The 12,102-nt window shown below is 36.6% G+C and overlaps 1 protein-coding gene across 2 annotated transcripts in view; it reads left to right on the forward strand.

Annotated features, from left to right (window-relative positions):
* Nucleotides 1-573: 573 nt before the first annotated feature.
* LOC133519304 (uncharacterized) overlaps nt 574-12,102 on the forward strand; it is a 171,363-nt gene continuing 159,834 nt past the window's right edge. For both annotated transcript variants that reach the window (XM_061853334.1, XM_061853337.1), the window contains exon 1: nt 574-739. The gene's annotated coding sequence lies outside the window, so the exon portion shown is untranslated. The remainder of the gene's footprint in view (nt 740-12,102) is intronic.

Below are 12,102 nucleotides of genomic sequence, written 5' to 3' on the forward strand. Positions count from 1 at the left end.
GATAGGCACGTAATAAGAGTGGCCAAAATATCAAGACGTAGTGCATGTTCAGATATTTTGTTTACATTCATTCTTCTTCATTATTGCAATAAATGACATTAATTTATGTGTACGTAATTTAAACATAACGCACACACAGATTATTACATAAGTAAACTTAACTAGTTAAACTAGTATCTAATTATAATGATATATTAATTGAATATAATAACATTATTAATAATTTTTTACATTACATCTACTAATTATTTAATTCTATAACCCGTACACTTTGAAATCCATTTTGAAATTGAGAAATTATCTTCACTCACGGCAGATTTGATTAAAGCGCCATCTACATGTTTATCCCCTAACTTCAGTTCCATGCTATTTAAGTCAAATGCGTAAACGTAAAAATTATATTTTAATGAAAAATTTGCGGATGGCTTTTTCAATGTCCTAAACAAATTGGAACACCAAATGAGTTAAGTGCGTCTGAAAAACTCCTATAATGCTGTCACCATGGTGACAACTGACACAACTGTCAATTTGACAGTTGATCAACCTTAGCTGCAGTATTTTGTGTTAATTTGCGTGTTTATCGCAAAATACGTTAAGTTTAATAATAAATAAACGAAGTGTGTGGGTTTATATTGTTAATTGAGTGAACCTTGTTCAAAGAAGTGTAAAAACTTGAGCGTTCTGTAACAATTTTGTGATTTGGAGTATTGGAACTCCGCTTTGTTGTGTTGGATATAAGGTGAGTGCATAGTTACCTATTCGTATTTATTTCTCGAAATGTTATTGATAAAGACTCATCTGGGTACGTAAACCAATCAATAAATTTTATAGTTATAAATATATTATTTAAATAAAAGCCATGTTGGAGTTAACAAAACCAAGTAAAATCATTGTTGTGGAATACATAGATACATATGCACACGATAGGCAATGTGAATATAATTAAAAATATATACCTACTACTTGACACAATTTTTTAAAGTCAGATTCAGACCCAGTTCATAACATAGACACAAGTCAGTCAGGTGAGGGCCATATGTACCCTAAGGCCAAATGGGGCCATTGCATGGGATAGCGCAAGCAAAATCTCAATCAGTCATGTTTTATTAACCCCCGCAACAAGAGGGTGTTTTATGTTTGATGCTAATGATGTCTGTCTGTCTGTGGCATCTTAGCTGTCCAACGGATGAGCGAATGTCGAAGAGGGCTTTTTTATGTGAGTTTTCTTGCCGTTGTTCTTAGTTACCTTTTATAGAAATTATTCCAGCAGGTTGAAGAGTATCTGCTCTTTTCCAAAATTATGTAAGGCATTTTTTGGTATTTGGTAATGGATTTTGTTGGCATATAGAGTAGGGGGTTTTTTAATTTTTCAGTTTTAGGGCTGCAATCTTAAGTTCTATGCTGAAGATATGGGTCTTAGCAAAATAAATATTATAGGACATTATTACACAAATTGACTAAGTCCCACAGTAAGCTCTATAAGGCTTGTGTTGTGGTTACTTAGACAATGATATATATATATATATATATATTATATATAAATATGTACCTAAATACATAGAAAACATCCATGACTCAGTCACAAATATCCATGCTTGTCACACAAATAAGTAAACAGGATTTGAATCTGGGATTGATGACTTCATAGGCAGGGTCACTACCCACTAGGCCGGACCAGTTGTCACTAATGAAGATTTTCTTTATGTTAGGTAATTAAAAAACCATTCTTGAATTGATATTCATTAGCATTTGATTTTATGACTTTATGCCAAATATTTATAATAATATCTGCTAAAATGATACAAAGCAACATTGCGGTTGGAAAAACAACACATTTCTTTTGTCAAAAATGTAATGTAATGTAATAAAAAACCTTGAAATTAGGTGATCTTAGCTAATAGGTGATCTTAATAATTGTTTTACCATGTCTAAAATACTGTATGGAAAATGACCCATCTTTATGTGTGTCTTTAGCGATAAGGTAGGTATTATAAAACTTCAACTGTCAATATTTTTTGGAAAAAATTAGTTTCAGCCGATATAACAAAACACTTGCTCATTATTTTTTCCTGCTCTCAAACATATACTTAAACCAGCCAGTAACTAACAAGTTGCTTGAGCATCACTTTCTAAGGGAGTTAGAAGATTTAGTAATATTTTAGTACTTTGGAGGACAATTTCTCCCAATAGGTTGAGTTTGGGCAGCTAAAAAAAATACGTGTCTGTTATTTTAGACTACTCTATAACATATATAAACATAAATCAAATCGGAACCGGACAGTTGGGTACCTTTTCTTGTAAGTAACAATAAAAATTGGGTTTTTTGTAAGTGGATTTAACTCTGAAATTAGGCAAATTCCTGTTCAATCAGGAATATACTGTTAAAATCTCTCGCAATGCTCACGGGCACCGTGTATATAAATATGTATACATAGAAAACATCCACTCACTCACGAAGAAACCTTTGTGATAAACACACAAATACAAATACAAATACAAATACAAATAATTTTATTGAAACCAGTATAAGTACAGTGTTAGCACTTAAAGACTAAGGATTAAGGATAAGGAAAAGTTTACAAATGCCTGAACTAGGAGTTCCTGTGTTTCAGGCAGAATAGGACCATATTAATTAATTTGTAATTATTCACTTAATTATAATTATAAATAGTACACAATAAAAATCTGGTAGGGTGATAACCTTAACAAAATAACTTATTTAAGTATTCTATATCAAAGTACAGTAAGAAATCATTTTACGACTATTAGTAAGTTCTCTGTATCATCGTATGTCATTTTTTGAAGGGCGCGTCGTAGAATATTCTTACAACCAACATAGCTAAGAGGGTATAAGTCTAATTTTGAATTTAACCTGTTGTACAAATAAGGGCCCAAAAAGACAAAAAATCTAGAAGAAAATACGTGTTTTCTTTGTACGGTTTGTATACATATAATATCTTTGCGCCTTTTGTTAGTATATGCAGTGTTGAAAGGAATTTTGGTGTGCTGCTTAAGTGTTGTGCTTAATATAAATAGTTGACGAACAGTTAGTACTTCACATGCTTTATAAAGGAGTTCAGTGGGGTATAAGAATGGGCGGTAAGTAGCTACCTTTAGTACAGCTCTCTGGGCTCTTTCTAGGTTTATTAGTGTTGTTTTAGCTGTACCACCCCAGGAAGAAATACAGTAACTTAGTATCGATTGACACAGTGAAAAGTATACTTGCTTGATTAAAGTTTGATCACCTATCGATCGAAGTTTTTTAAATACAAATATTAATTTTCGAACTCTATTGCACAATGCTTCAATGTGATTTTTAAAAGAGAGAGTTTCGTCAATAATGACTCCCAAATACTTAATGTTGTCAGTAATAGCTATAGATGGGCATGTACAGGGCTTATTTGTTTCGTCCTCACAGTTATGTGCGTAAAGTGTGTGATTATTTGACATTGGATCTGATTTCCGCATGGAAAAGCTTATAAAGTTTGTTTTGTCAGAGTTCAGTGTTAGTAGATGAAGTTTTAGCCAGTTAGTTACAACATTGAATCCTCGTTGTGCGTACTCGTAAACCTCGTTTGTTGACTTTGCGGAAAAAAGTAGCGCAGTGTCATCTGCGTAGGAAATGATTTTGCCACTATCTATCTTTAGATTGCATAGGTCATTAATGTAAATTAAAAATAGGGTAGAGGCCAAAACGCTCCCTTGTGGCAAGCCGTAAGATGTGTTTTCTAAATCTGAGCTGATGATGTTATCTATTTTTACGCATTGAGTTCGTCCGTTTAGGTAGCTCGCGATTAATTTGTGCTGTGTGCCCCTAATACCTAGTGATTCAAGCTTGTGCAGTAAAATGGAAATAGAAACGGTGTCAAAAGCTTTTGCGAGGTCCAGAAAAATTCCAATTGTCTTGTTACCCTTGTCTAGTTCCTGAACTAAATAGTCTGTCAATTCGTGTACAGCATCTGCAGTTGATAACTTGGACCTAAAACCAAACTGCGTCTTTGACAAAAAAGCATGCTTCTCCAAATATTGCACAAGTCTATTATTAATAATTTTTTCCAGAATTTTTGATGTCGCTGGCAAAAGAGAAATCGGTCTATAATTTGTTACTTGAACTTTGCTTCCAGATTTATAGACAGGGATTACAACGGATTTTTTAAGACATTTCGGAAATATTCCTTCAGAGATGCACTTTTGAAATATATATGTTAGTGGTGGAACCAGGATATGTCTGAATGCCTTTATTATTTTGTTCGATATGCCATCCCAACCGACCGCGGAATCGTCTTTTAGGCTCATGATAATCCTTTCAACCTCAGCTTCATCCGTGTTTAATAGGACAAATGATTTCGAGGATTTATATGTACTAAAATGTATTCTTGAGGGGGGTGAAGACGGATCCTCCTGGATTTTATCAGCCAGGTTTTTGCCTATGTTAACGAAAAATTCATTTGTGCTATTTGCAGCTAGCAATTCAGACGGGCCTACTTTCAACAAACTTTCAGATGATTCACGTTGTTTTGTTGTGTATGTTACGTTTTTAATATATTTCCAAACTAATTTACTGTTTTTTCCAGCAATTTCCAGCTGTTTTTTGTCGTAGTTTGTTTTTACGTTTTTCAATAGGTTGTTACAAAAATTACGATATCTTTTATACGACAGTTGCAATATAAGATTGTCTGGATTTGCTTTAGCTTTCAGGTGAAGTTTATCCCTGTGTCTCATGGATCGAAGAAGTCCAGGGGTAATCCATGGTTTTATATTAAAATTCTTGCTATTTAAACGTGTATTATAAGTGTTAAGTAATATTGCTTGTTGGACATTTTTAATCAAGTAGAGCATACTATTTTCTGCATCAGCAGAATTATAAACGGGGCCAAAGTCAATATTGCATAAATCATCTCTAAGTTTGTTTATGTTTAATTTAGAGACAAATTGCGTGCGAGTGCATGTGTTACGTGATTTACGATATAGGGTTAGTAGGGCAGCTCTATGGTCGGTCACTGTAGAGTTAGTAACAAGTGCTAATGCCGAATAATTCGATTTTACCATAATATGATCTAAGCAAGACCCGCTTTGGTGCGTAGGAAGCGTGTGCGCTGGGAGTAAGCCATGGAAAGAGCATAGGTTAAGGTAGCTCTGGGCTGTCAAAGACGATTCGCTGCTTTCAGCTAGTATGTTGATATTAATATCTCCTATCAATATTATATTTTTAAAGGATGTTAATTTACTTAGATTTTCATCCAGAGATTCGATAAAATTACTTATATTTTTAAAGGAGGGGGGTCTATACAAGGCTAATATTGCAGTATCTGATCCGATTTTAATTAAAAGCCGATTGCAATCTAGTATATGGGGTTCCTCAACTGTGATGTTTAAGTTATTTTTAACATAAACTACTACCCCGTCGTTTTGGTTATAATTAAACTTAATAAATGCCCTTACCAAGATTCGAACTTGGGATCTCCAGCATCGTAAGTAGGGTCACTACCAACTAGGCTAGGCCGTCATGCCGGTTCTACAATCGTGCCATCCATTGTCTTTTTTCAAATGCGGGTATTTTTCGTAATCGCTGTAATGAGGCATTGTGTTACGCGGCCGTAGGCCATGCCGAAGACGCGATTATGTGTAATGTAATCATCTGACCGCATCTGGGTGAAGGCATAATGCAGTGGAAGTGACAATGTTACTAGGTTTGAGTCAAAATTGGTCTGATGGGGTAATAACAACAGAATAGCATGACACGTGGAGTCATTTACATATTTATTTATTTATTTCATTGATAAAAATGTTTACATGACATTACAGTTGAACCAATGCGTCACGAAACTTCGACTAACACCAATACTAATTATAAGCATTAACAATTATAACACAATAATGGCACATTGACAAATTAAATTGGAACAGTTGAGCACCTAGCATCTATCGCCTCACAAAATCTTAAGCATTCGCTATACACTGCCGCCCATCGCCACGCAAACAGGTTGCATTCAGGCGTCGATGCCAGGAGCGCATTGAGCAGTGAGAGGGCGCGGGGCAGCGGCGAGTTCTTGCGGGATACGGTGCGCGCCGGCGGCACGGCCAACAGGTCGCGTTGTCGTGGTCTGACGGCCATTCTCGGGACGTCCGGAACAAACACGCACGAGACCAGAGACAACTTCGGGACAGTCATATATCTAGGGACGGGCTTTACGGGCACTAATGGTGCTAGTTCAGTGGTGTCACTCACGAATTCGAGTCTAATGTAACTAGTTCAACCAATCGCGCGCTTGATGCGAAATCATCAATCAATCGCATTGTGGCGTTAGACTGCACGATTGGCTCGAATTCGTGTGCGTGACACCGCTGTACTGAGTACCTACCGCAAACCACGTTCGACATGTTGCCTCCCTGTCACACTTACGTACTAATTTACAAGTGCGACAGAGAGGCAACACGTCGTCGGTAGGCCCTCTGGCACCATTCTTAAGCCGACCACTACAGGGATCGGAAACCGGTATTTTTTCTATGGGAACGAAAACGGTATTTTTTTCTTAATTATGTTATTTCTAATTGGGCAATCTAATAATACGAAGTCGTTATCTAAAAACACAACCGAGTCCTATATTTGGAGTATAAAATAAACCGAAATATATGTTTATTTCAAAGTTTTTCCAAAAAACCAGTTCCGATCCCTGGACCACTGACTAACAGTCCTGCTAGTCAGTGGTCTGCTTTATTGCCCGTTAGGCTCGTCCTTTGATAGATAAGTAAATGCGTACCGTTAAGACCCTGACTACACCAGTATTGCAAGTATGGCTGCCATTAATGTTAATATATGTAATGTTTCTACCCGGCTTTTTGACACTTGCGGCTGTAATGTGGTTGTAAACAATTTTGCAATTTATTTGAAATGGAGGGTAGATGTATGGAGAACACTCACGACTCGACCACATCTTGCGGCGGCAGCAGAAGCGAGCGGCGGCCACAGGGTGGACTGGAATACTGCGACGCGACCTTTCGTGCCTTTTGTTTAAAACGAGACGAGATAGTACAAAGTATGAGAAATAGAATTTTAGGCCGAAGGTTTATAATAATATCTGAATGTCATAAGAATGATACCAGTAACAAATATTTTTCACCCCAGAAAAATGCATGATATTTTCTCATGTCCAAATAGTGCAATTTAAAATTACACTATCTTTGTTTTCACGGTTGTACGTAAAACTAACCATGCCAAAATATATTTCCAATATTTTATTTCGGCTTGTAATTCTCACCACACATTTAAGGAGTATTTTTTTGCCTGGTATCACCAGGAGACGTCAGAATTCCACGCAATAAAAAACCTAAGTTTGAAAGACAGATACGAATGAAAAGTCGGGGTGCATTTTTACGAGCTTTTATTTATCTTGCCCTGTTAGTATGTTTGTATGTAATGTATATAAGTATGTTTGTGTGGGTCAAATCTTGGAAGCAAAATTAGACCCACTTGTCAATTTCCGATTTTGCTGAAATTTTGCATACATAAATATATTATGTATATCGGATGACAATGCAATATTATGAGGACATGGAGCTGATTCGATGATGACAGGAGGTGCCCATGGGAACTCTGTGATAAAAGTCTCGATGAGTATTAGTTGCTGAAGATCGTCTCTCAGTCGTCGCTATATCTCATGCGTTTGTACACACACATATACCTACTACACTTATAGAACGTCGGTAGAGCAGAAGGAGCGAAGCTCTTCCTTACTGACTGCGTCTGAACGAAGTACATACTTATTTCGTGAGTTTTTGTCCCATGGCGGCTACGACGGTCTTCCTAACCAACATTTTTATGTCAGTTGACCTTACTGAAGAAAATTTGTTATGTTCGAGTAAAAATAACCCGGAGCCGCCGTCAACCGAGTGGCCTTATAAAATTATGATCTTTACCACGATCGTGACTTGAAACTTGCGACCTCTAGACTAGTCAAATATGAGTCAAACATAATCACTGGGCCAACCGGTGAATTCTTTATTGTATTCGTTTTTACATTTTTCTTACACAATGGGCACCTATTTACCTGTTTGACTCAAGGATTACATGCCGAGATCACGTTTGACTAAAGTTAAAAATGCCTTTGTTTATTTGATGCCTTTGCGCTAGACTGGACCACGTAAGGCCTACCATACAAATTGTTCCCTAGTTTTTTATTAACCTTATTATTTTATAGTTTTTTTTTTTAAGAAAGCAATGTAACAATAGAAGTTAATGAAAGGTTTTAATTAGATTGAATAAGAGCGTAAAATGTACATAAGGTCTTAGAAAGTTAAAGACTGTGCTAAAAAATTGAAATAGATATCATATTGATATACGAAAGAAAAAGCGACTACATAAGGCCTTTATGCCCCGGGTTGGAATCGAACTTTGTAACGTCTTCAGCTTTTGCGACTGACACCAACGACGACTAATTTAGTATTATTTTAGATCAAATTATGAATTAAAAGTACATTTATGATCCTTTTCTTTGACCGGTAGATTACAACTCATGTCGCACTTCGCTGCCTACCAACAGTATCTGATTGCAAGCATCGTTACCATAACAACTAGAAAAAGAGACAGAGTTATGCACATGAGCGAGGGCGCTGCTCTAAAGTAACTCCGGATGCGGTAATTGGACTTTTTCTTGAGGATTCACGCGTAATGAGCAGCCTTGAGATCTTGAGTACATTGCAAGAGCAACACTAATTGACCTTCGTTGGATCTAATGTCTTTGGAATAAGGTTTAAGAATGGTTAATTAACAGCATGGAAGGTACAGCTGTGTTTCACTAGCTTACCGTGCGATTGTTTCTGCTGGGCCAGTTTAACTAGGCCTCAAGACTCTTGAAGTCATAACATCTATGAGACGGCACTGGTGTAACCCCGACAGACTTCGCACTGGTCATGGTCACTGTGCTTTGCAACACACACTTAGTTACCAAGCGGACCCCACAGGCTCCCATGAGCCGTGGCAAAATGCCGGGACAACGCGAGGAAGCTGATGATGCCCCATAACGCGCTATGCACCAGGATGTCCCGATCACCCTTAGCGACGAGACCGTCAAGAGCCTGATTGGACTTAATCTGTATTTATAACTCTTTGTTTTCTCTTTGTCATAATATGCCATACGATTAAATAAATAACATCTATAATTCTATACTATCCGCGAACAAAACAGACGTCCAGGGTCATATTACTATACCTAATATTATTTATTCAATCTTGCTAGAACCAAGCAAGTGTGAATGAGAAATTTTACGACCTCAGTTGTCAGTTTGGTTTGCGGATAGTATATGCTTACGCGCAAAGCGTATTTTTACGCCCAAGCGATCATCTTGGCAAGCGGTAGGAATATAACATGAATTTATTGCTCTCTTCTCTTACGCATTTTTTCGTGATTCTGTTATAACACCGACTACGCAAGATAAAGTTGTAGGTAATTCGGATATAGGGGTATATTTCTCATTTTAGATACTAAAGATATAGATGAAAATAACATGTCCTGAGACGTTAAAATAACTGGGTTCTGCCGGTGCAGCTTGGCTTAAAGGAAATATGACTTAAGCGAACAGCTCTGAATTTAATCGCTACAACTGTAACTTCGGTTTACCGAAAAGATATTACTAATAAGAAAGAAAGTAGGTTGTAAAATGTGCTAACATGATAGTGTCAAGATTATCGAAGACGACAATTGTAGATATAATAATTACAAGGTACATAATATTTACAGTTATTAGTTTTACAAAGGGGCAAAGTTGTTGTTTGTACGCGCCCTCGTGCTATCGATACCCGAGCAAGCAAAAGATTCCAAAATTGAATCTTTATTGAAGAACTAGCGTCCGCCCCGGCTTCGAACCTTAATAAGTTATACACCTTCCTCAAGAATCACTCTATTCATAGATCAAAACTGCATGGAATTCCGTTCTGCAGTTTTTGAGCTTATCGCGAACATAAAGATAGACGTGGCGGGGGACTTTGTTTTATAAGATGTAGTGATAAAGCGAGCCTATACAAGCTGGAGTGATGAAAATTACTATATTGTACTCGTAAGATATATATTAGGTTGTCGTTTCTTTCTCCTTGTCACGGATTTCGCATAGAAAATAGGGGTGAATGTATAATTAAAGGGTAATCTGCTGATAAACAATTAAGCGGCCGTAAATCTTAAATGTACCGTTATTGCAGTTTCTTGTGAAATTAGATGTACACTACCTTCCCTTGAGACTTCTCCTGAATCGAAGTAAGTTTATTCACGCCAGTTTTCGCCGACATCGAGCTCACGAAAATTTACCTCCACGCTATTCACCCACAGAGTTTTAGGATGGCCATTCTTCGACCCAAGTATGATCTTTTGACTGCCCGATCTTCTTCCATCCTTTCGAGGTTACTAACCAGCGGAGACATGCTTTAGTCTCACCTATTACGTACATTTGGATCAGTTATGAGTTGCTCTTTTTCAGTATTCTTTCGGAATAAGTATACATTAGATTAGGTAATGAACCCGGGGTCTAATTTTCAGTGTCAACTTCATAAATGTAACCCGAATAATTCGGGAGCTTACATCGAACTTAGAAGTAGGTCATACTGTGTCCGTGCATATGAACTTACACAATCAAACTGAGTGCATTTGAGCTGCTGCCAAATTATTTGTCGATGGCAGATTTCACAGCTCACATTTCGCTTGAATAGGCTATTTTACTAACGATAACAAGTCATCGGTTACCACGATAGTTAGTTATGAAATAAAACTATGGAAACGGATTATATCGCTTATAATGATTTAACATTTTATTTGCATCCGTTCGTGGTCAAAAGCTGTAAAAGGAGTGAAATAAAGGGATGTATTTTAAATTCATTATACGCAATATAATCCGTTTCCATTGTTCTATTTCATGGAAAACTAATCCCATCATTGCATCAGCCAATTAAATGTCTAAACGATTTGATGTTGGACCAATCACCAAAGTTACCAAAAACGGCTCTGGAGTTACTTAGAAATCTCGTTTTCGAATTAATATTTGTCGAAACTTTAGCTCCATCAGAGAGCAAATCGCTTGTTTTAACGTATAACATATATAATGACATAAAAGTACCATAATAGCGTAATTTTCGATTGAAGTTTAAGGGCCAGTTGCCCTATCCCCACTTGACGAACTGGTCATCGTCACACAGCAGTCAAGTATGAAACTTTACATACAAAAATATTTAGCGAACACTTTAACTGTGACAGACAGTTTCATGCAACTGTCTTTGAACTTCGTGGACAGATTAGTGTCGATCTAAAATTGATTCGCCCTACTATGGATATGTGAGATCTCGTGTGACGTCAAAATACGAGTATACACGTACAGCGTGTTGAAACTCAAAACGAAGGCCCGTGATATAAGAAAATAAGAACCCCATGACACCATGATTTGTATGTTCAGAGAAAAAAAAGGATTTCGGAAAAATCACCTGGATGGCATACCTGCTTGCCAAAATTACCAAAACCTTTTAAAAAAGTTGCGTCATAATATTAATATTAAGTAGAATCTAAATTTCTTCAATTTGTAGATAAAATACCTAAGTTGTCTTTATTCAAGCTTAAACCAATTTATATTAAGTCCAACGCGACCCGCTTGAGATGTTTCGCTTAAATTATCTACGCGAAGGCTCGAAGAGGTGTATTTATAGGTTTCAATTAGTTTTAAAGTCCTCAAACTCTCATTAAGTGAGGAAAAGTAATTAATATGTACCTACATTAAAACAAGTACTAGTCATCAGTATACTTAACAGTTTTGATCCCACCCGCTATCTCCAGTTACTCGTGAACAAAATGCATGTAACTGCGTCGAAATATCGGTAGCTCAATAAAAATAATATAAAAGGTAATCAGGGTTTATATCCCGATCGATTTAAGTCTAGTGATCAGTATACTTATCTAGTAGTTACTTAAAGACACCCAAAGGATTTTATCAGTGTATTCTCGGTCATACTTAGAAACTATTACATAAGATTTTTCAGAAATTTTTCAAAACGTTTTCGATTTAATTTCTTTTTGGTCTTGTTTAGTGAATATACTTCCGTATTTCCCTTGATAATGCTATTAGCTAACA

Source organism: Cydia pomonella, chromosome 6 (assembly GCF_033807575.1).
Source record: "Cydia pomonella isolate Wapato2018A chromosome 6, ilCydPomo1, whole genome shotgun sequence".
Lineage (NCBI taxonomy): Eukaryota > Metazoa > Arthropoda > Insecta > Lepidoptera > Tortricidae > Cydia > Cydia pomonella.